Below are 26,540 nucleotides of genomic sequence, written 5' to 3' on the forward strand. Positions count from 1 at the left end.
AGTGCACGCCAGTGCATGCCAGTGAACGCCAGAGCACGCCAGTGCATGCCAGTGCAAACCAGAGCACGCAACAGCACGCCAGAGCACGCCAGTGCACGCCAATGCACGCCAGAGCACGCCAATGCACGCCAGTGCACGCCAGAGCACGCCAGAGCACGGTAGAGCACAGCAGAGTACGCCAGTTCACGCCAGTGCACGCCAATGCACGCCAGAGCACGCCAGTGCACGCCAATGCACGCCAGAGCACGCCAATGCACGCCAGTGCACGCAAGAGCACGCCAGAGCACGCCAGTGCACGCCAGAGCACGCCCGTGCACCCCAATGCACGCCAGAGCACGCCAGAGCACGCCAGAGCACGCCAAAGCACGCCAGTGCACGCCAGAGCACGTCAGAGCATTCCAGTGCACGTCAGTGCACGCTAGAGAACGCCAGAGCACGCCAGAGCACGCCAGAGCACGCCAGAGCACGCCAGAGCACGCCAGAGCACGCTAGAGCACGCCAGAGCACGCCAGTGCACGCCAGAGCACGCCAGTGTGCGCCAATACACGCCAATGCACGCCAGAGCACGCCAGTGCACGCCAGTGCACGCCAGTGCACGCCAGTGCACGCCAGTGCACGCCAGAATACGCCAGTGCACGCCAATGCACGCTAAAGCACGTAAATGCACGCCAGTGCACGCAAATGCTCGCCAGTGCACGCCAGAGCACGCCAGTGCACGCCAGTGCACGCCAGAGCACGCCAGAGCACGCCAGAGCACGGTAGAGCACGCCAGAGCACGGTAGAGCACAGCAGAGAACAGCTCAGCACTTGAAGTTGCTAAATTATTTATTTCTCTTGTTAAAACCATTTTTTAATTACAGGATGTGTAAATCAATGTCCAATACACCATTTCAAGTCTATTGAATCAATAAATTTATAGAGCAATTCATGCACAAAAAGTTTTAGAAAAACGCACATCACAGCACTTGAATTTTTTAAAATTTTTCAAGTTTTTTGAGTTCTTTTGTCGGGTAGTGGAGTTCTATTGTCAAGCACTTGAGTTCTGCATAGAAGAGCACACCAGAGCACGCCAGTGCACGCCAGTGCACGCAAGAGCACGCCAGAGCACGCCAGAGCACGTTACAGCACGCCAGAGAACGCAAGTGCACGCCAATGCACACCAGAGCACGCCAATGCACGCCAGTGCACGCCAGAGCATGCCAGAGCACGCAGTTGCACGTCAGTGCACGCCAGAGCACGCCAGAGCACGTTAGAGCACGCTAGAGCACGCCAGAGCACGCCAGTGCACGCCAATGCCCGCCAGAGCACACCAATGCACGCCAGTGCACGCCAGAGCATGCCAATGCACGCCAGAGCACGCCAATGCACGCCAGAGCACGCCAGTGCACGCCAATGCACGCCAATGCACGCCAATGCACGCCAGAGCACGCCAGAGCACGCCAATGCACGCCAGGGCACGCCAATGCACGCCAGTGCACGCCAGAGCACGCCAGTGCACGCCAGAGCACGCCAATGCACGCCAGTGCACGCCAGAGCACGCTAGAGCATGCCAGTTTATGCCAGTGCACACCAATGCCCGCCAGAGCACGCCAATGCACGTCAGTGGACGCCACAGCATGCCAGAGCACGCCAGTGCACGTCAGTGCACGCCAGAGCACGCCAGAGCAAGCCAGAGCACGCTAGAGCACGCCAGAGCACGCAAATGCACGCCAATGCACGCCAGAGCACGCCAATGCACGCCAGAGCACGCCAATGCACGCCAGTGCACGTCAGAGCACGCCAGAGCACGCCAGTGCACGTCAGTGTACGCCAGAGCATTCCAGAGCACGCCAGAGAACGCCAGTGCACGCTAGTGCACGCCAGAGCAAGCCAGAGCACGCCAGAGCACGCTAGAGCACGCCAGAGCACACCAGTGCACGCAAGATCACGCCAGTGCACGCCAATGCACGCCAGAGCACGCCAGTGCAGGCCAGAGGACGCCAGTGCACGCCAATGAACGCCAGAGAACGCCAGAGGACGCCAGTGCATGCAAGAGCACGCCAGTACACGTCAGTGCACGCCAGAGCACGCCAGAGCACGCAAGTGCACGCCAATGCACGCCAGAGCACGCTAATGCACGCCAGTGCACGCCAGAGCACGCTAATGCACGCCAGTGCACGCCAGAGCACGCCAGTGCACGCCAATGCACGCCAGAGCACGCCAATGCACGCCAGTGCACGCCAGATTACGACAATGTACGCCAATGCACGCCTGAGCACCCCAATGCACGCCAGTGCACGCCACTTCACGCCAGTGCACGCCAGTGCACGCTAATGCACGCCAGTGCACACCAGAGCACGCCAGTGCACGCCAATGTATGCCAGAGCACGCCAATGCACGCCAGAGCACGCCAGTGCACACCAGTGCACGCCAGTGCACGCCAGTGCATGCCAGTGCACGCCAGTGCACACCAGAGCACGACAGAGCACGCCAAAGCACGCCAGTGCACGCCAGTGCACGCCAGTGCACGCCAGAGCACGCTAATGCACGCCAGTGCACGCCAGAGCACGCCAGTGCACGCCAATGTATGCCAGAGCACGCCAGTGCACGCCAGTGCACGCCAGAGCACGCCAATGCACGCAAGTGCACGCCAATGAACGCCAGAGTACGCCAGTTCACGCCAGTGCACGCCAATGCACGCCAGAGCACGCCAGTGCACGCCAATGCACGCAAGAGAACGCCAATGCACGCCAGTGCACGCCAGAGCACGCCAGAGCACGCAAGTGCACGCCAGAGCACGCCAATGCACGACAGAGCACGCCAGTGCACGCCTGAGCACGCCTGAGCACGCCAGTGCACGCCTGAGCACCCCAATGGACGCCAGTGCACGCCAGTGCACGCAAGAGCACGCTAATGCACGCCATTGCACGCCAGAGCACGCCAGTGCACGCCAATGTATGCCAGAGCACGCCAATGCACGCCAGTGCACGCAAGAGCACGCCAGAGCACGCCAGAGCACGTTACAGCACGCCAGAGAACGCAAGTGCACGCCAATGCACACCAGAGCACGCCAATGCACGCCAGTGCACGCCAGAGCATGCCAGAGCACGCAGTTGCACGTCAGTGCACGCCAGAGCACGCCAGAGCACGTTAGAGCACGCTAGAGCACGCCAGAGCACGCCAGTGCACGCCAATGCCCGCCAGAGCACACCAATGCACGCCAGTGCACGCCAGAGCATGCCAATGCACGCCAGAGCTCGCCAATGCACGCCAGAGCACGCCAGTGCACGCCAATGCACGCCAATGCACGCCAATGCACGCCAGAGCACGCCAATGCACGCCAGTACACGCCAGAGCACGCCAGAGCACGCCAGTGCACGCCAATGCACGCCAGTGCACGCCAGAGCACGCCAGAGCACGCCAGAGCACGCCTATGCACGCCAGAGCACGCCAATGCACGCCAGTGCACGCCAGTGCACGCCAGAGCACGCCAGTGCACGTCAGTGCACGCAAGAGAACGCCAGAGCACGCCAGAGCACGCCAGAGCACGCCAGTGCACGCCAGAGCACGCCAGAGCACGCCAGAGCACGCTAGAGCACGCTAGAGCCCGCTAGAGCACGCCAGAGCACGCCAGTGCACGCCAATGCACGCCAGTGCACGCTAGAGAACGCCAGAGCACGCCAGAGCACGCCAGAGCACGCCAGAGCACGCCAATGCACGCCAGTCAATGCCAGTGCACGCCAGAGTACGCCAGTGCATGCCAGTGCACGCCAGTGCACGCCAGAGCACGGTAGAGCACAGCAGAGAACAGCTCAGCACTTGAAGTTGCTATAATATTTATTTCTCTTGTTAAAACCATTTTTGAATTACAGGATGTGTAAATCAATGTCCAATACACCATTTCAAGTCTATTGAATCAATAAATTTATAGAGCAATTCATGAACAAAAAGTATTAGAAAAACGCACATCACAGCACTTGAATTTTTTAAAATTTGTCAAGTTATTTGAGTTCTTTTGTCGGGTAGTGGAGTTCTATTGTCAAGCACTTGAGTTCTATATAGCAGAGCACGCCAGAGCACGCCAGTGCACGCCAGAGCACGCCAGAGCACGCCAGTGCACGCCAGTGCACGCCAGAGCACGCTCGTGCACGCCAATGCACGCCAGAACACGCCAATGCACGCCAAAGCACGCCAGAGCACGCCAGTGCACGCCAGAGAACACCAGAGCACGTCAGTGCACGTCCGTGCACGCTAGAGAACGCCAGAGCACGCCAGAGCACGCCAGAGCACGCCAGAGCACGCCAGAGCACGCTAGAGCACGCCAGAGCACGCCAGTGCACGCCAGAGCACGCCAGTGCGCGCCAATACACGCCAGTGCACGCCAGAGCAAGCCAGATTATGCCAGTGCACGCCAATGCACGCCAGAGCACGCCAATGCACGCCAGTGCACGCCAGAGCACGCCAGTGCACGCTAATGTACGCCAGAGCACGCCAATGCACGCCAATGCACGCCAATGCAAGGCAGAGAACGCCAATGCACGCCAGTGCACGCCAGAGAACGCCAGTGCACGCCAATGCACTCCATAGCACGCCAGTGTACGCCAATGCACACCAGAGCACGCCAGAGCACGCCAGTGCACGCCAGAGCACACCAGAGCACGCCAGTGCACTTCAGTGCACGCCAGAGCACGCCAGAGCACGCAAAAGTACGCTAGAGCACGCTAGAGCACGCCAGTGCACGCCAGTGCACGCCATAGAACGCCAGTGCACGCCAATGCAAGCCAGAGCACGCCAATGCACGCCAGTGCACGCCAGTGCACGCCAGAGCACGCCTGTGCACGCCAAAGCACGCCAGGGCACGCCAGTGCATGCCAGTGCACGCCAGAGCACGCCAGAGCACGCCAGAGCACGGTAGAGCACAGCAGAGAACAGCTCAGCACTTGAAGTTGCTATAATATTTATTTCTCTTGTTAAAACCATTTTTTAATTACAGGATGTGTAAATCAATGTCCAATACACCATTTCAAGTCTATTGAATCAATAAATTTATAGAGCAATTCATGAACAAAAGGTTTTAGAAAAGCGCACATCACAGCACTTGAATTTTTTAAAATTTTTCAAGTTATTTGAGTTCTTTTGTCGGGCAGTGGAGTTCTTTTGACAAGCACTTGTGTTCTGCATAGAAGAGCACGCCAGAGCACGCAAGTGCACGCCAGAGCACGCCAGAGCACGCCAGTGCACGCCAATGCACGCCCGTGCACGCCAGAGCACGCCAGAGCACGCCAGAGCACGCCAATGCACGCCAGAGCATGCCAATGCACGCCAGTGCACGCCAGTGCACGCCAGAGCACGCCAGAGCACGCTCGTGCACGCCAATGCACGCCAGGGCACGCCAATGCACGCCAATGCACGCCAGAGCACGCCAGTGCACGTAAGTGCACGCCAATGCACGCCAGAGCACGCCAATGTACGCCAGTGCACGCCAGAGCACGCAAGAGCAAACCAGAGCACGCCAATGCACGCCTGAGCACGCCAATGCACGCCAGAGCACGCCAATGCACGCCAGTGCACGCAAGAGCACGCCAGAGCACGCCAGTAAACGCCAGAGCACGCCCGTGCACCCCAATGCACGCCAGAGCACGCCAGAGCACGCCAAAGCACGCCAGTGCACGCCAGAGCACGCCAGAGCACGCCAGTTCACGCTAGAGAACGCCAGAGCACGCCAGAGCACGCCAGAGCACGCCAGAGCACGCTAGAGCACGCCAGAGCACGCCAGTGCGCGCCAATACACGCCAATGCACGCCAGAGCACGCCAGTGCACGCCAGTGCACGCCAGTGCACGCCAGAATACGCCAGTACACGCCAATGCACGCCAAAGCTTGCAAATGCACGCCAAAGCACGCAAATGCACGCCAGTGCACGCAAATGCTCGCCAGTGCACGCCAGAGCACGCCAGTGCACGCCAGTGCACGCCAGAGCACGGAAGAGCACAGCAGAGAACAGCTCTGCACTTGAAGTTGCTAAATTATTTATTTCTCTTGTTAAAACCATTTTTTAATTACAGGATGTGTAAATCAATGTCCAATACACCATTTTAAGTTTATTGAATCAATAAATTTATAGAGCAATTCATGAACAAAAAGTTTTAGAAAAACGCACATCACAGCACTTGAATTTTTTAAAATTTTTTAAGTTATTTGAGTTCTTTTGTCGGGTAGTGGAGTTCTATTGTCAAGCACTTGAGTTCTGCATAGAAGAGCACACCAGAGCACGACAGTGCACGCCAGTGCACGCAAGAGCACGCCAGAGCACGCCCGAGCACGTTAGAGAACGCCAGAGAACGCAAGTGCACGCCAATGCACACAAGAGCACGCCAATGCACGCCAGTGCACGCCAGAGCACGCCAATGCACGCCAGAGCACGCAAATGCACGCCAGTGCACGCCAGAGCACGCCAGAGCACGCCATTGCACGTCAGTGCACGCTAGAGAACGCTAGAGAACGCCAGAGCACGCCAGAGCACGCCAGTGCACGCCAGAGCACGCTAGAGCACGCTAGAGCACGCTAGAGCATGCTAGAGCACGCTAGAGCACGCCAGAGCACGCCAGTGCACGCAAATGCACGCCAGTGCACGCTAGAGAACACCAGAGCACGCCAGAGCACGCCAGAGCACGCCAGAGCACGCTAGAGCACGCCAATGCACGCCAGTCAATGCCAGTGCACGCCAGAGAACGCCAGTGATTGTTAGTGCACGCCAGAGCACGCCAGTGCATGCCGGTGCACGCCAGAGCACGCCAGTGCATGCCGGTGCACTCCAGAGCACCGTGCTCATTCTTTTGTCGGGTAGTGGAGTTCTATTGTCAAGCACTTGAGTTCTGCATAGAAGAGCACACCAGAGCACGACAGTGCACGCCAGTGCACGCAAGAGCACGCCAGAGCACGCCCGAGCACGTTAGAGAACGCCAGAGAACGCAAGTGCACGCCAATGCACACAAGAGCACGCCAATGCACGCCAGTGCACGCCAGAGCACGCCAATGCACGCCAGAGCAGGCAAATGCACGCCAGTGCACGCCAGAGCACGCCAGAGCACGCCAGAGCACGCCAGAGCACGCCATTGCACGTCAGTGCACGCTAGAGAACGCTAGAGAACGCCAGAGCACGCAAGAGCACGCCAGTGCACGCCAGAGCACGCTAGAGCACGCTAGAAAACGCTAGAGCACGCCAGTGCACGCCAGAGCACGCCAGAGCACGCCAGAGCACGCAAATGCACGCCAGTGCACGCTAGAGAACGCCAGAGCACGCCAGAGCACGCCAGAGCACGCCAGAGCACGCTAGAGCACGCCAATGCACGCCAGTCAATGCCAGTGCACGCCAGAGAACGCCAGTGATTGTTAGTGCACGCCAGAGCACGCCAGTGCATGCCGGTGCACGCCAGAGCACGCCAGTGCATGCCGGTGCACTCCAGAGCACGCCAGAGCACGCCAGTGCATGCCAGTGCACGCCAGTGCACGCTAGTGCACGCCAGAGTTCGCCAGTACACGCCAATGCATGTCAATGCACGTCAAAGCACGCAAATGCACGCCAGTGCACGCAAGAGCACGCCAGAGCACGCCAGATTACGCCAGAGCACGCCAGAGCACGCCAGAGCACGCCAGTGCACGCCAGAGCACGCCAGAGCACGCCAGAGCACGCCAATGCACATCAGAGCACGCCAGTGCACGCCAGTGCACGCCAGAGCACGCCAATGCACGCCAGAGCACGCCAGAGCACACAAGAGCACGCCAGAGCACGCCATTGCACGTCAGTGCACGCCAGAGCACGCCAGAGCACGCCAATAGAGCACGCCAGTGCACGCCAGTGCACGCCAGTGCACGCCAGAGCAGGCAAGTGCAAGCCAATGCACGCCAGAGCACGCCAGAGCACGCCAGAGCACGCCAGAGCACGCCAGTGCAAACCAGTGCATGCCAGTGCACTCAGAGCACGCCAGTACACGCCAGTGCACGCCAGTACACGCCAGTGCACGCCAGTGCACGCCAGTGCACGCCAGTGCACGCCAGTGCACGCCAGTGCATTCCGGTGCACTCCAGAGCACGCCAGAGCACGCCAGTGCATGCCAGTGCACGCCAGAGCACGCCAGTGATTGTTAGTGCACGCCAGTGCACGCCATTGCATGCCGGTGCACGCCAGAGCACGCCAGTTCATGTCGGTGCACTCCAGAGCACGCCAGAGCCCGCCAGTGCATGCCAGTGCACGCCAGTGCATGCTAGTGCACGCCAGAGTACGCCAGAACACGCTAAGGCATGTCAAAGCACGTCAAAGCACGCAAATGCACGCCAGTGCACGCCAGAGCACGCCAGAGCACGCCAGATTACGCCAGAGCACGCCAGAGCACGCCAGTGAACGCCAGAGCACGCCAGAGCACGCCAGAGCACGCCAGTGCACGCCAGTGCATGCCAGTGCACGCCATAGCACGCCAGTGCATGCCAGTGCACGCCATAGCACGCCATAGCATGCCAGAGCACGGTAGAACACAGCAGAGAACAGCTCAACACTTGAAGTTGCTATAATATTTGTTTCTCTTGTTAAAATCATTTTTAAATTACAGGATGTGTAAATCAATGTCCAATACACCATTTCAAGTCTATTGAATCAATAAATTTATAGAGCAATTCATGAACAAAAAGTTTTAGAAAAACGCACATCACAGCACTTGAATTTTTCAAAATTTTTCAAGTTATTTGAGTTCTTTTTCCGGGTGGTGGAGTTCAATTGTCAAGCACTTGACTTCTGCATAGCAGAGCACGCCAGAGCACGCCAGTGCACGCCAGTGCAAGCCACAGCACGACAGAGCAAGCCAGAGTACGCCAGTGCACGCCAGAGCACGCCAGTGCACACCAGAGCACACCAGAGCACGCCAGTGCATTTCAGTGCACGCCAGAGCATTCCAGAGCACGCCAGAGCATGCCAGTTCACGCAAGAGCATGCCAGAGAACGCCAGAGCACGCCAGAGCACGCCAGAGCACGCCAGTGCACGCCAATGCACGCCAGTGCACGCCAGTGCACGCCAGAGCACGCCAGAGCACGCCAATGCACGCCAGAGCAAGCCAGAGCACGCCAGTGCATGCCAGTGTACGCAAGAGCACGCCCGTGCATGCCAGTGCACGTCAGAGCACGCCAATAGAGCACGCCAGTGCACGCCAGAGCACGCCAGAAAACGCCAGAGCAAGCCAGAGCAAGCCAGAGCACGCCATTGCAAACCAGTTTAAGCCAGTGCACGTCAGAGCACGCCAGTGCACGCCAGTGCACGCCAGTGCACGCCAGAGCACGACAGTGCATGCCGGTTCACTCCAGAGAACGCCAGAGCACGCCAGTGCATGCCAGTGCACGCCAGAGCACGCCAGTGATTGTTAGTGCACGCCAGAGCACGCCAGTGCATGCCGGTGCACTGCAGAGCACGCCAGAGCACGCCAGTGCATGCCAGTGCACGCCAGTGCACGCTAGTGCACGCCAGAGTACGCTAGTGCACGCCAATGCATGTCAATGCACGTAAAAGCACGCAAATGCACGCCAGTGCACGCCAGAGCACGCCAGAGCACGCCAGATTACGCCAGAGCACGCCAGAGCACGCCAGTGCACGCCAGAGCACGCCAGAGCACGCCAGAGCACGCCAGAGCACCCCAGAGCACGCCAATGCACATCAGAGCACGCCAGTGCACGCCAGTGCACGCCAGTGCACGCCAGATCACGCCAATGCACGCCAGAGCACGCCAGAGCACGCCAGAGCACGCCAGAGCACGCCATTGCACGTCAGTGAACGCCAGAGCACGCCAGAGCACGCCAATAGAGCACGCCAGTGCACGCCAGTGCACGCCAGAGCACGCAAGTGCACGCCAATGCACGCCAGAGCACGCCAGAGCACGCCAGAGCATGCCAGAGCACGCCAGTGCACGCCATAGCACGCCAGTGCATGCCAGTGCACGCCAGAGCACGCCAGAGCATGCCAGAGCACGGTAGAACACAGCAGAGAACAGCTCAACACTTGAAGTTGCTATAATATTTATTTCTCTTGTTAAAATCATTATTTAATTACAGGATGTGTAAATCAATGTCCAATACACCATTTCAAGTCTATTGAATCAATAAATTTATAGAGCAATTAATGAACAAAAAGTTTTAGAAAAACGCACATCACAGCACTTGAATTTTTTAAAATTTTTCAAGTTATTTGAGTTCTTTTTCCGGGTGGTGGAGTTCAATTGTCAAGCACTTGAGTTCTGCATAGCAGAGCACGCCAGAGCAGGCCAGTGCACGCCAGTGCAAGCCAGAGCACGACAGAGCAAGCCAGAGCACGCCAGTGCACGCCAGAGCACGCCAGTGCACACCAGAGCACACCAGAGCACGCCAGTGCATGCCAGTGTGCGCAAGAGCACGCCCGTGCATGCCAGTGCACGCCAGAGCACGCCAATAGAGCACGCCAGAGCACGCCAGAGCAAGCCAGAGCAAGCCAGAGCACGCCAGAGCACGCCAGTCCACGCCAGTGCACGCCAATGCACGCCAGAGCACGCCAATGCACGCCAGAGCACGTCAGTGCAAGTCAGAGCACGCCAAAGGACGCCAGAGCACGCCAGTTAACGCCAGAGCACGCCAGAGCACGCCAGAGCACGCCAGTGCACGCCAGAGCACGCCAGAGCACACCAGAGCACGCCAGAGCACGCCAATGCACATCAGAGCACGCCAGTGCACGCCAGTGCCCGCTAGTGCACGCCAGAGCACGCCAATGCACGCCAGAGCATGCCAGAGAACGCAAGAGCACGCCAGAGCACGCCATTGCACGTCAGTGCACGCCAGAGCACGCCAGAGCACGCCAATAGAGCACGCCAGTGCACGCCAGTGCACGCCAGTGCACGCCAGAGCACGCAAGTGCACGCAAATGCACGCCGGAGCACGCCAGAGCACGCCAGAGCACGCCAGTGCAAACCAGTGCATGCCAGTGCACGTCAGAGCACGCCAGTACACGCCAGTGCATGCCGGTGCACTCCAGAGCACGCCAGAGCACGCCAGTGCATGCCAGTGCACGCCAGAGCACGCCAGTGATTGTTAGTGCACGCCAGAGCACGCCAGTGCATGCCGGTGCACGCCAGAGCACGCCAATTCATGCCGGTGCACTCCAGAGCACGCCAAAGCACGCCAGTGCATGCCAGTGCACGCCAGTGCATGCCAAGACACGCAAGAGTACGCCAGTACACGCCAATGCATGTCAATGCACGTAAAAGCACGCAAATGCACGCCAGTGCACGCCAGAGCACGCCAGAGCACGCCAGATTACGCCAGAGCACGCCAGTGCACGCCAGTGCACGCCAGAGCACGCCAGAGCACGCCAGAGAACCCCAGAGCACGCCAATGCACATCAGAGCACGCCAGTGCACGCCAGTGCACGCCAATGTACGCCAGAGCACGCCAGAGCACGCCAATGCACGCCAGTGCACGCCAGAGCACGCCAGAGCACGCCAGAGCACGCCAGAGCACGCCAGAGCACGCCAGTGCACGCCAGAGCACGCCAGTGCACGCCAGTGCACGCCAGAGCACGCCAATGCAGGCCAGAGCACGCAAGAGCACGCAAGAGCATGCCAGTGCACGCCAGTGCACGCCAATGCACGCCAGAGCACGCCAGTGCACGCCAATGCACGCCAGAGCACGCCAATGCACGCAAGTGCACGCAAATGCACGCCAGAGCACGCCAATGCACGCCAATGCACGCCAGAGTACGTCAGTGCAAGCCAGAGCACGCCAAAGCACGCCAGAGCACGCCAGTTAACGCCAGAGCACGCCAGAGCACGCCAGAGCACGCCAGAGCACGCCATTGCACGTCAGTGCACGCCAGAGCACGCCAGTACATGCCAGTGTACGCCAGAGCACGCAAATGCAGGCCAATGCAAGCCAGAGCACGCCAATGCACGCCAGAGCACGCCAGAGCACGCCAGAGCACGCCAGAGCACGTCAGAGCACGTCAGAGCACGTCAGAGCACGTCAGAGCACGCCAGAGCACGCCAGAGCACGCAAATGCAGGCCAATGCACGCCAGAGCACGCCAATGCACGCCAGACCACGCCAGAGCACGCCAGTGCACGCCAGTGCACGCCAATGCACGCCAGAGCACGCCAGTGCACTCCAATGCACGCCAGTGCACGCCAATGTACGCCAGAGCACGCCAATGCACGCCAGTGCACGCCAATGCAGGCCAGTGCACGTCAGTGCACGCCAGAGCACGCCAGAGCACGCAAGTGCACGCCAATGCACGCAAGAGCACGCCAATGCATTCCAGTGCACGCCAGAGCACGCCAGTGCACGCCAATACACGCCAGAGCACGCCAATGCACGCCATCGCACGCCAGTGCACGCCAGAGCACGCCAGAGCACGCCAGTGCACGTAAGTGCAATCCAGAGCACGCCAGAGCACGCCAGAGCACGCCAGAGCACGCCAGAGCACGCTAGAGCACGCCAGAGCACGCCAGTGCACGCCAGAGCACGCCAGAAAACGCCAATGCACGCCAGTGCACGCCAGAGCACGCCAGAGCACGCCAGAGCACGCCAGAGCACGCCAGAGCACGCCAGTGCACGCCAGAGCACGCCAGTGCATGCCAGTGCACGCCAGAGCACGCTATTGCACGTCAGTGCACGCCAGAGCACGCCAGTGCATGCCAGTGTACGCCAGAGCACGCCAGAGCACGCCAATAGAGCACGCCAGTGCACGCCAGTGCACGCCAGTGCACGCCAGTGCACGCCAGTGCACGCCAAGGCACGCAAGTGCACGCCAATGCACGCCAGAGCACGCCAGAGCACGCCAGAGCACGCCAGTGCAAACCAGTTTATGCCAGTGCACGTCAGAGCACGCCAGTGCACGCCAGTGCACGCCAGAGCACGCCAGTGCATGACTGTGCATTCCAGAGAACGCCAGATTACGCCAGTGCATGCCAGTGCACGCCAGAGCACGCCAGTAATTGTTAGTGCACGCCAGAGCACGCCAGTGCATGCCGGTGCACGCCAGAGCACGCCAGTGCATGCCGGTGCACTCCAGAGCACGCCAGAGCACGCCAGTGTATGCCAGTGTGCACGCCAGAATACGCCAGTACACGCCAATGCATGTCAATGCACGTCAAAGCACGCAAATGCACGCCAGAGCACGCCAGAGCACGCCAGAGCACGCCAGTGCACGCCAATAAACGCCAGAGCACGCCAATGCACGCAAGTGCACGCAAATGCACGCCAGAGCACGCCAATGCACGCCAATGCACGCCAGAGTACGTCAGTGCAAGCCAGAGCACGCCAAAGCACGCCAGAGCACGCCAGTTAACGCCAGAGCACGCCAGAGCACGCCAGAGCACGCTATTGCACGTCAGTGCACGCCAGAGCACGCCAGTGCATGCCAGTGTACTCCAGAGCACGCCAGAGCACGCCAATAGAGCACGCCAGTGCACGCCAGTGCACGCCAGTGCACGCCAGTGCACGCCAGAGCACGCAAGTGCACGCCAATGCACGCCAGAGCACGCCAGAGCACGCCAGAGCACGCCAGTGCAAACCAGTTTATGCCAGTGCACGTCAGAGCACGCCAGTGCACGCCAGTGCACGCCAGAGCACGCCAGTGCATGCCTGTGCATTCCAGAGAACGCCAGATTACGCCAGTGCATGCCAGTGCACGCCAGAGCACGCCAGTGATTGTTAGTGCACGCCAGAGCACGCCAGTGCATGCCGGTGCACGCCAGAGCACGCCAGTGCATGCCGGTGCACTCCAGAGCACGCCAGAGCACGCCAGTGCATGCCAGTGTGCACGCCAGAATACGCCAGTACACGCCAATGCATGTCAATGCACGTCAAAGCACGCAAATGCACGCCAGAGCACGCCAGAGCACGCCAGAGCACGCCAGATTACGCCAGAGCACGCCAGAGCACGCCAGATTACGCCAGAGCACGCCAGAGCACTTAAGAGCACGCCAATGCACGTCATAGAACGCCAGTGCACGCCAATGCACGCAAGAGCACGCAAGAGCACGCCAGAGCACGCAATTGCACGTCAGTGCACGCCAAAGCACGCCAGAGCACGCCAATAGAGCACACCAGTGCACGCCAGTGCCCGCCAGAGCACGCAAGTGCACGCCAATGCACGCCAGAGCACGCCAGAGCACGCCAGAGCACGCCAGAGCACGCCAGTGCAAACCAGTGCATGCCAGTGCACGTCAGAGCACGCCAGTACACGCCAGTGCACGCCAGTGCACGCCAATGCATGCCGGTGCACTCCAGAGCTTGCCAAAGCACGCCAGTGCATGCCAGTGCACGCCAGAGCACGCCAGTGATTGTTAGTGCATTCCAGAGCATGCCAGTGCATGCCGGTGCACGCCAGAGCACGCCAGTTCATGCCGGTGCACTCCAGAGCACGCCAGAGCACGCCAGTGCATGCCAGTGCACGCCAGTGCATGCCAGTGCACGCCAGTGCATGCCAGTGCACGCCAGTGCATGCCAGTGCACGCCAGAGTACGCCAGTACACGCCAATGCATGTCAATGCACGTCAAAGCACGCAAATGCACGCCAGTGCACGCCAGAGCACGCCAGAGCAGCCAGGGCACGCCAGAGCACGCCAGAGCACGCCAGTGCAGTCCAGTGCACGCCAGAGCACGCCAGTGCACGCCAGAGCACGCAAATGCACGCCAGAGCACGCCAATTTACGCCAATGCACGCAACAGCACGCCAATGCACGCCAGTGCACGCCAATGCACGCCAGTGCACGCCAGAGTACGCCAGAGCACGCCAGTGCACGCCAGAGCACGCCAGAGCACGCCAGAGCACGCCAGAGCACGCCAGAGCACGCCAGAGCACGCAAATGCACGCCAATGCACGCCAGAGCACGCCAGAGCATGCCAGTGCACGCCAGAGCACGCCAGAGCATGTCAGTGCACGCCAGAGCACGCCAGAGCATGCCAGACCACGGTAGAACACAGCAGAGAACAGCTCAACACTTGAAGTTGCTATTATATTTATTTCTCTTTTTAAAACCATTTTTTAATTACAGGATGTGTAAATTAATGTCCAATACACCATTTCAAGTCTATTAAATCAATAAATTTATAGAGCAATTCATGAACAAAAAGTTTTAGAAAAACGCAAATCAAAGCACTTGAATTTTTTAAAATTTTTCAAGTTATTTGAGTTCTTTTTCTGGGTGGTGGAGTTCTATTGTAAAGCACTTGAGTTCTGCATAGCAGAGCACGCCAGAGCACGCAAGAGCATGCCAGTGCACGCCAGAGCAAGCCCGTGCACGCCAATGCACGCCAGTGCAATCAGGAGCACGCCAGAGCACGCCAGTGCACGCCAGAGCACGCCAGAGCACGCCAGAGCCCGCCAATGCACGCCAATGCACGTCAGAGCACGCCAATGCACGCCAAAGCACGCAAGAGCACGGCAATGCACGCCAGTGCACGCCAGAGCACGCCAGTGCACGCCAGTGCACGCCAGAGCACGTCAGTGCACGCCAGTGCACGCCAGAGCACGCAAATGCACGCCAAAGCACGTCAATTTACGCCAATGCACGCAAGAGCACGCCAATGCACGCCAGTGCACGCCAATGCACGCCAGTGCACGCCAGAGCACGCCAGAGCACGCCAGTGCACGCCAGAGCACGCCAGAGCACGTCAGAGCACGCCAGAGCACGCAAATGCACGCCAATGCACGCCAGAGCACGCCAATGCACGCCAGAGCACGCCAGTGCACGCCAGTGCACGCCAGTGCACACCAATGCACGCCAGAGAACGCCAGTGCACTCCAATGCACGGCAGTGCACGCCAATGTACGCCAGAGCACGCCAATGCACGCCAGTGCACGCCAATGCACGCCAGTGCACGTCAGTGCACGCCAAAGCACGCCAGAGCACGCCAGAGCACACAAGTGCACGCCAATGCACGCAAGAGCACGCCAATGCATTCCAGTGCACGCCAGAGCACGCCAATGCACGCCAGAGCACGCCAGTGCACGCCAATGCACGCCAGAACACGCTAATGCACGCAATCGCACGCCAATGCACGCCAGTGCACGCCAGAGCACGCCAGAGCACGCCAGTGCACGTAAGTGCAATCCAGAGCACGCCAGAGCACGCCAGAGCACGCCAGAGCACGCCAGTGCACGCCAGTGCACGCTAGAGCACGCCAGTGCACGCCAGAGCACGCCAATTTACGCCAATGCACGCAAGAGCACGCCAATGCACGCCAGTGCACGCCAGAGCACGCCAGTGCACGCCAGAGCACGCCAGAGCACGCCAGAGCACGCCAGAGCACGCCAGAGCACGCCAGAGCACGCCAGAGCATGCCAGAGCACTCAAATGCACGCCAATGCACGCCAGAGCACGCCAATACACGCCAGAGCACGCCAGAGCACGCCAGTGCACGTCAGTGCACGCCAATGCATCCCAGAGCACGCCAGTGCACTCCAATGCACGCCAGTGCACGCCAATGTACGCCAGAGCACGCCAATGCACGCCAGTGCACGCCAATGCACGCCAGAGCACGCCAGTGCACGCCAGAGCACGCCAAAGCATGCCAATAGAGCACGCCAGTGCACGCCAGTGCACGCCAATGCACGCCAGAGCACGCAAGTGCACGCCAATGCACCCCAGAGCACGCCAGAGCACGCCAGTGCAAACCAGTTTATGCCAGTGCACGTCAGAGCACGCCAGTGCACGCCAGTGCACGCCAGAGCACGCCAGAGCACGCCAGTGCATTCCGGTGAACTCCAGAGAACGCCAGAGCAAGCCAGTGCATGCCAGTGCACGCCAGAGCACGCCAGTGATTGTTTGTAAACGCCAGAGCACGCCAGTGCATGCCGGTGCACGCCAGAGCACGCCAGTGCATGCCGGTGCACTCCAGAGCACTCCAGAGCACGCCAGTGCATGCCAGTGCACGCCAGAGCACGCCAGTGAACGCTAGTGCACGCCAGAGTACGCCAGTACACGCCAATGCATGTCTATGCACGTCAAAGCACGCAAATGCACGCCAGAGCACGCCAGAGCACGCCAGATTACGCCAGAGCACGCCAGAGCACGCCAGATTACGCCAGAGCACGCCAATGCACATCAGAGAACGCCAGTGCACGCCAGAGCACGCCAATGCAACGCCAGAGCACGCCAGAGCACGCCAGTGCAAACCAGTGCATGCCAGTGCACGTCAAAGCACGCCAGTACACGCCAGTGCACGCCAGTGCACGCCAGTGCATTCCGGTGCACTCCAGAGCAAGCCAGAGCACGCCAGTGCATGCCATTGCACGCCAGAGCACGCCAATGATTGTTAGTGCACGCCAGAGCATGCCAGTTCATGCCGGTGCACGCCAGAGCACGCCAGTTCATGCCGGTGCACTACAGAGCACGCCAGAGCATGCCAGTGCATGCCAGTGCACGCCAGAGTACGCCAGTACACGCCAATGCATGTCAATGCATGTCAATGCACGTCAAAGCACGCAAATGCACGCCAGAGCACGCCAGAGCACGCCAGAGCACGCCAGAGCACGCCAGTGCACGCCAGTGCATGCCAGTCCACGCCATAGCACGCCAGTGCATGCCAGTGCACGCCAGAGCACGCCAGTGCACGCCAGAGCACGCCAGAGCCCGCCAATGCACGCCAATGCACACCAATGCACGCCAGTGCACGCCAATGCACGCAAGAGCACGGCAATGCACGCCAGGGCACGCCATAGCACGCCAGAGCACGCCAGTGCAGTCCAGTGCACGCCAGAGCACGCAAATGCACGCCAGAGCACGCCAATTTACGCCAGTGCACGCCAGAGCACGCCAGAGCACGCCAGTGCACGTAAGTGCAATCCAGAGCACGCCAGAGCACGCCAGAGCACGCTAGAGCACGCTAGAGCACGCCAGAGCACGCCAGTGCACGCCAGAGCACGCCAATGCACGCCAGAGCACGCCAGAGCACGCCATTGCACGCCAATGCACGCCAGTAAATGCCAATAGAGCACGCCAGTGAACGCCAGTGCACGCCAATGCACGCCAGTGCACGCCAGTGCAAGCCAGAGCACGCAAGTGCACGCCAATGCACGCCAGAGCACGCCAGAGCACGCCAGAGCACGCCAGTGCAAACCAGCTTATGCCAGTGCACGTCAGAGCACGCCAGTGCACGCCAGTGCACGCTAGTGCACGCCAGAGTACGCCAGTGCAAACCAGCTTATGCCAGTGCACGTCAGAGCACGCCAGAGCACGTTAGTGCATGCCGGTGCACTCCAGAGAACGCCAGAGCACGCCAGTGCATGCCAGTGCACGCCAGAGCACGCCAGTGCATGCCAGTGCACGCCAGTGCACGCTAGTGCACGCCAGAGTACGCCAGCACACGCCAATGCATGTCTATGCACGTCAAAGCACGCAAATGCACGCCAGTGCACGCCAGAGCACGCCAATGCACGCCAGAGCACGCCAGAGCATGCCAGTGCACGCCAGAGCGCGCCAATGCACGCCAATGCCCGCCAGAGCACGCAAGAGCACGCCAGAGCACGCCAGTTAACGCCAAAGCACGCCAGAGCACGCCAAAGCACGCCAGAGCACGCCAGTGCATGCCAGTGCATGGCAGTGCACGCCAGAGCACGCCAGAGCACGCCGGAGCACGGTAGAGCACAGCAAAGAATAGCTCAGCACTTGAAGTTGCTATAATATTTATTTCTCTTGTTAAAACCATTTTTTAATTACAGGATGTGTAAATCAATGTCCAATACACCATTTCAAATCTATTGAATCAATAAATTTATAGAGCAATTCATGAACAAAAAGTTTAAAAAAAACGCACATCACAGCACTTGAATTTTTTTTAAATTTGTCAAGTTATTTGAGTTCTTTTGTCGGTTAGTGGAGTCCTTTTGTCAAGAACTTGAGTTCTGCATAGCAGAGCACGCCAGAGCACACCAGTGCACGCCAGAGCACGACAGAGCACGCCAGTGAATGCCAGTGCACGCCAGAGCACGCCAGTGCATGTCAGAGCACACCAGAGCACGCCAGAGCACACCAGTGCATGCCAGTGCACGCCAGAGCACGCCAAAGCACGCCAAAGCACGCCAAAGCACGCCAATGCACGCCAGAGCACGCCAGAGCATGCCAGTGCACGCCAGAGCACGCCAGTGAATGCCAGTGCATGCCAGTGCACGCCAGAGCACGCCGTGCACGCCAATGCACACCAGTGCACGTCAGTGCACGCCAGAGCATGACAGAGCACGATAGAGCACGCTAGAGCACGCAAGAGCAGGCCAGTGCACGCCAGAGCACGCCAGAGCACGCCAGAGCACGCCAGTGCACGCCAGTGCACGCCAGAGCACGCCCGTGCACCCCAATGCACGCCAGAGCACGCCAATGCACACCAGTGCACGCCAGTGCACGCCAAAGCACGCCAGAGCACGCCAGTGCACACCAGAGCACGCCAGAGCACGCCAGAGCACGCTAGAGCACACCATAGCACGCAAGTGCACGCCAATGCACACCAGAGCACGCCAATGCACGCCAGTGCACGCCAGAGCACGCCAGTGCACGTCAGTGCACGCCAGAGCACGCCAATGCACGCCAATACACGCCAGAGCACGCCAATGCACGCCAGAGCACGCCAGTGCACGCCAGAGCACGCCAGTGCACGCCAGAGCACGCCTTTGCACGCCAATGCACGCCAGTGCACGCCAGAGCACGCCAGAGCACGCAAATGCACGCCAGAGCACGCCAGTGCACGCCAGAGCACGCCAGAGCACGCCAGAGCACGCCAATGCACATCAAAGCACGCCAGTGCACGCCAATGCACGCCAGAGCATGCCAATGCACGCCAGAGCACGCCAGTGAATGCCAGTGCATGCCAGTGCACGCCAGTGCACGCCAGAGCACGCCGCGCACGCCAATGCACACCAGTGCCCGTCAGTGCACGCCAGAGCAAGCCAGTGCACACCAGAGCACGCCCGTGCACCCCAATGCACGCCAGAGCACGCCAGTGCACGCCAGTGCACGCCAAAGCACGCCAGAGCACGCCAGAGCACGCCAGAGCATGCCAATGCACGCCAGAGCACGCCAGTGAATGCCAGTGCATGCCAGTGCACGCCAGTGCACGCCAGAGCACGCCGTGCACGCCAATGCACACCAGTGCACGTCAGTGCACGCAAGAGCACGCCAGAGCACGATAGAGCACGCTAGAGCACGCCAATGCACACCAGAGCACGCCAATGCACGCCAGTGCACGTCAGAGCACGTCAGAGCACGCCAGAGCACGGTAAAGCACAGCAGAGAACAGCTCAGCACTTGAAGTTGCTAAATTATTTATTTCTCTTGTTAACACCATTTTTTAATTACAGGATGTGTAAATCAATGTCCAATACACCATTTCAAGTCTATTGAATCGATAAATTTATAGAGCAATTCATGAATAAAAAGTTTTAGAAAAACGCACATCACAGCACTTGAATTTTTTAAAATTTTTCAAGTTATTTGAGTTCTTTTGTCGGGTAGTGGAGTTCTATTGTCAAGCACTTGAGTTCTGCGTAGCAGAGCACACCAGAGCACGCCAGTGCACGCCAGTGCACGACAGAGCACGCAAGTGCACGCCAGAGCACGCCAGTGCACGCCAGAGCACGCCAGTGCACGCCAGAGCACGCCAGAGCACGCAAGTGCATGCCAGTGCATAGCAGTGCACGCCAGAGCACGCCAGAGCACGCCAGTACACACCAGGGCACGCCAGAGCACGCCAATGCACGCCAAAGCACGTCAGTGCACGCCAGTACACGCCAGTGTACGCCAGAGCACGCCTGAGCACGGTAGAGCACAGCAGAGAATAGCTCAGCACTTGAAGTTGCTATAATATTTATTTCTCTTGTTAAAAACATTTTTTAATTACAGGATGTGTAAATCAATGTCCAATACACCATTTCAAATCTATTGAATCAATAAATTTATAGAGCAATTCATGAACAAAAAGTTTTAAAAAAACGCACATCACAGCACTTGAATTTTTTTAAAATTTGTCAAGTTATTTGAGTTCTTTTGTCGGGTAGTGGAGTTCTTTTGTCCAGCACTTGAGTTCTGCATAGCAGAGCACGCCAGAGCACACCAGTGCTCGCCAGAGCACGACAGAGCACGCAAGTGCATGCCAGTGCACGCCAGAGCACGCCAGTGCATGTCAGAGCACACCAGAGCACGCCAGAGCACACCAGTGCATGCCAGTGCACGCCAGAGCACGCCAATGCACACCAGTGCACGCCAGTGCACGCCAGAGCACGCCAGTGCATGTCAGAGCACACCAGAGCACACCAGTGCACCCCAATGCACGCCAGAGCACGCCAATGCACACCAGTGCACGCCAGTGCACGCCAAAGCACGCCAGAGCACGCCAGTGCACACCAGAGCACGCAAGAGCACGCAAGAGCACGCCAGAGCACGCTTGAGCACGCCAGAGCACGCAAGTGCACGCCAATGCACACCAGAGCACGCCAATGCACGCCAGTGCACGCCAGAGCACGCCAGTGCACGTCAGTGCACGCCAGATTACGCAAGAGCACGTTAGCGCACGCTAGAGCACGCCAATGCACGCCAGTGCACGCCAGAGCACGCCAGTGCACGCCAATACACGCCAGAGCACGCCAATGCACGCCAGAGCACGCCAGTGCACGCCAGAGCACGCCAGTGCACGCCAGAAAACGCCAGTGCACGCCAGAGCACGCCTTTGCACGCCAATGCACGCCAGTGCACGCCAGAGCACGCCAGAGCACGCCAATGCACGCCAGAGCACGCCAGTGCACGCCAGAGCACGCCAGAGCACGCCAGAGCACGCCAATGCACATCAAAGCACGCCAGTGCACGCCAATGCACGCCAGAGCATGCCAATGCACGCCAGAGCACGCCAGTGAATGCCAGTGCATGCCAGTGCACGCCAGTGCACGCCAGAGCACGCCGTGCACGCCAATGCACACCAGTGCACGTCAGTGCAAGCAAGAGCACGCCAGAGCACGATAGAGCACGCTAGAGCACGCCAGAGCACGCCAGTGCACGCCAGAGCACGCCAGAGCACGCCAAAGCACGCCAAAGCACGCCAGTGCACGCCAGAGCACGCCCGTGCACCCCAATGCACGCCAGAGCACGCCAATGCACACCAGTGCACGCCAGTGCATGTCAGAGCACGCCAGAGCTCGCCAGAGCACGCAAGTGCACGCCAATGCACACCAGAGCACGCCAATGCACGCCAGTGCACGTCAGAGCACGCCAGAGCACGCCAGAGCACGGTAAAGCACAGCAGAGAACAGCTCAGCACTTGAAGTTGCTAAATTATTTATTTCTCTTGTTAACACCATTTTTTAATTACAGGATGTGTAAATCAATGTCCAATACACCATTTCAAGTCTATTGAATCGATAAATTTATAGAGCAATTCATGAATAAAAAGTTTTAGAAAAACGCACATCACACCACTTGAATTTTTTAAAATTTTTCAAGTTATTTGAGTTCTTTTGTCGGGTAGTTGAGTTATATTGTCAAGCACTTGAGTTCTGCATAGCAGAGCACACCAGAGCACGCCAGTGCACGACAGAGCACGCAAGTGCACGCCAGAGCACGCCAGTGCACGCCAGTGCACGCCAGTGCACGCCAGAGCACGCCAGAGCACGCAAGTGCATGCCAGTGCATAGCAGTGCACGCCAGAGCACGCCAGAGCACGCCAGTACACACCAGGGCACGCCAGAGCACGCCAATGCACGCCAAAGCACGTCAGTGCACGCCAGTACACGCCAGTGTACGCCAGAGCACGCCAGAGCACGGTAGAGCACAGCAGAGAATAGCTCAGCACTTGAAGTTGCTATAATATTTATTTCTCTTGTTAAAACCATTTTTTAATTACAGGATGTGAAAATCAATGTCCAATACACCATTTCAAATCTATTGAATCAATAAATTTATAGAGCAATTCATGAACAAAAAGTTTTAGAAAAACGCACATCACAGCACTTGAATTTTTTTAAAATTTGTCAAGTTATTTGAGTTCTTTTGTCGGGTAGTGGAGTTCTATTGTCAAGCACTTGAGTTCTGCATAGCAGAGCACGCCAGAGCACACCAGTGCACGCCAGAGCACGACAGAGCACGCCAGTGCATGCCAGTGCACGCCAGAGCACGCCAGTGCATGTGAGAGCACACCAGAGCACGCAAGAGCACACCAGTGCATACCAGTGCACGCCAGAGCACGCCAAAGCACGCCAAAGCACGCCAATGCACGCCAGAGCACGCCAGAGCATGCCAGTGCACGCCAGAGCACGCCAGTGAATGCCAGTGCATGCCAGTGCACGCCAGAGCACGCCGTGCACGCCAATGCACACCAGTGCACGTCAGAGCACGCCAGAGCACGACAGAGCTCGATAGAGCACGCTAGAGCACGCCAGAGCAGGCCAGTGCACGCCAGAGCACGCCAGAGCACGCCAAAGCACGCCAGAGCACGCCAGTGCACGCCAGAGCACGCGCGTGCACCCCAATGCACGCCAGAGCACGCCAATGCACACCAGTGCACGCCAGTGCACGCCAAAGCACGCCAGAGCACGCCAGTGCATACCAGAGCACGCCAGAGCACGCCAGAGCACGCTAGAGCACGCCAGAGCACGCAAGTGCACGCCAATGCACACCAGAGCACGCCAATGCACGCCAGTGCACGCCAGAGCACGCCAGTTTACGTCAGTGCACGCCAGAGCACGCAAGAGCACGTTAGCGCACGCTAGAGCACGCCAATGCACGCCAGTGCACGCCAGAGCACGCCAGTGCACGCAAATACACGCCAGAGCACACCAATGCACGCCAGAGCACGCCAGTGCACGCCAGAGCACGCCAGTGCACGCCAGAGTACGCCAGTGCACGCCAGAGCACGCCTTTGCACGCCAATGCACGCCAGTGCACGCCAGAGCACGCCAGAGCACGCCAATGCACGCCAGAGCACGCCAGAGCACGCCAGAGCACGCCAGAGCACGCCAATGCACATCAAAGCACGCCAGTGCACGCCAATGCACGCAAGCATGCCAATGCACGCCAGAGCACGCCAGTGAATGCCAGTGCATGCCAGTGCACGCCAGTGCACGCCAATGCACACCAGTGCACGTCAGTGCACGCCAGAGCACGCCAGTGCACGCCAGAGCACGCCCGTGCACCCCAATGCACGCCAGAGCACGCCAGTGCACGCCAGTGCACGCCAAAGCACGCCAGAGCACGCCAGAGCACGCCAGAGCATGCCAGTGCACGCCAGAGCACGCCAGTGAATGCCAGTGCATGCCAGTGCACGCCAGTGCACGCCAGAGCACGCCGTGCACGCCAATGCACACCAGTGCACGTCAGTGCACGCAAGAGCACGCCAGAGCACGCCAGAGCACGCCAGAGCACGCCAGAGCACGCCAGAGCACGCAAGTGCACGCCAATGCACACCAGAGCACGCCATTGCACGCCAGTGCACGTAAGAGCACGCCAGAGCACGCCAGAGCACGGTAAAGCACAGCAGAGAACAGCTCAGCACGGTAGAGCACAGCAGAGAACAGCTCAGCACTTGAAGTTGCTAAATTATTTATTTCTCTTGTTAAAACCATTTTTAATTACAGGATGTGTAAATCAATGTCCAATACACCATTTCAAGTCAATTGAATCAATAAATTTATAGAGCAATTCATGAACAAAAAGTTTAAGAAAAACGCACATCACAGCACTTGAATTTTTTAAAATTTAAGTTAAATTTAAATTTAAAGTTATTTGAGTTCTTTTGTCGGGTAGTGGAGTTCTATTGTCAAGCACTTGAGTTCTGCATAGCAGAGCACACCAGAGCACGCCAGAGCACGCCAGTGCACGCCAGTGCACGCCAATGCACACCAGAGCACGCCAATGCACGCCAGTGCACGCCAGTGCACGCCAGAGCACGCCAGTGCACGCCCGAGCACGCCAGAGCACGTCAGTGCACGCCAGAGCACGCCAGTGCACGCCAGTGCACGCCAGAGCACGCCGTGCACGCCCGAGCACGCCAGAGCACGTCAGTGCACGCCAGAGCACGCCAGTGCACGCCAGTGCACGCCAGTGCACGCCAGAGCACGCCAGTGCACGCCAGAGCACGCCAGAGCACGCCAAAGCACGCCAAAGCACGCCAGTGCACGCCAGAGCACGCCCGTGCACCCCAATGCACGCCAGAGCACGCCAATGCACACCAGTGCACGCCAGTGCATGTCAGAGCACGCCAGAGCTCGCCAGAGCACGCAAGTGCACGCCAATGCACACCAGAGCACGCCAATGCACGCCAGTGCACGTCAGAGCACGCCAGAGCACGCCAGAGCACGGTAAAGCACAGCAGAGAACAGCTCAGCACTTGAAGTTGCTAAATTATTTATTTCTCTTGTTAACACCATTTTTTAATTACAGGATGTGTAAATCAATGTCCAATACACCATTTCAAGTCTATTGAATCGATAAATTTATAGAGCAATTCATGAATAAAAAGTTTTAGAAAAACGCACATCACACCACTTGAATTTTTTAAAATTTTTCAAGTTATTTGAGTTCTTTTGTCGGGTAGTTGAGTTATATTGTCAAGCACTTGAGTTCTGCATAGCAGAGCACACCAGAGCACGCCAGTGCACGACAGAGCACGCAAGTGCACGCCAGAGCACGCCAGTGCACGCCAGTGCACGCCAGTGCACGCCAGAGCACGCCAGAGCACGCAAGTGCATGCCAGTGCATAGCAGTGCACGCCAGAGCACGCCAGAGCACGCCAGTACACACCAGGGCACGCCAGAGCACGCCAATGCACGCCAAAGCACGTCAGTGCACGCCAGTACACGCCAGTGTACGCCAGAGCACGCCAGAGCACGGTAGAGCACAGCAGAGAATAGCTCAGCACTTGAAGTTGCTATAATATTTATTTCTCTTGTTAAAACCATTTTTTAATTACAGGATGTGAAAATCAATGTCCAATACACCATTTCAAATCTATTGAATCAATAAATTTATAGAGCAATTCATGAACAAAAAGTTTTAGAAAAACGCACATCACAGCACTTGAATTTTTTTAAAATTTGTCAAGTTATTTGAGTTCTTTTGTCGGGTAGTGGAGTTCTATTGTCAAGCACTTGAGTTCTGCATAGCAGAGCACGCCAGAGCACACCAGTGCACGCCAGAGCACGACAGAGCACGCCAGTGCATGCCAGTGCACGCCAGAGCACGCCAGTGCATGTGAGAGCACACCAGAGCACGCAAGAGCACACCAGTGCATACCAGTGCACGCCAGAGCACGCCAAAGCACGCCAAAGCACGCCAATGCACGCCAGAGCACGCCAGAGCATGCCAGTGCACGCCAGAGCACGCCAGTGAATGCCAGTGCATGCCAGTGCACGCCAGAGCACGCCGTGCACGCCAATGCACACCAGTGCACGTCAGAGCACGCCAGAGCACGACAGAGCTCGATAGAGCACGCTAGAGCACGCCAGAGCAGGCCAGTGCACGCCAGAGCACGCCAGAGCACGCCAAAGCACGCCAGAGCACGCCAGTGCACGCCAGAGCA

This window comes from Daphnia pulicaria, chromosome 3, assembly GCF_021234035.1.
Source record: "Daphnia pulicaria isolate SC F1-1A chromosome 3, SC_F0-13Bv2, whole genome shotgun sequence".
NCBI classification, from domain to species: domain Eukaryota; kingdom Metazoa; phylum Arthropoda; class Branchiopoda; order Diplostraca; family Daphniidae; genus Daphnia; species Daphnia pulicaria.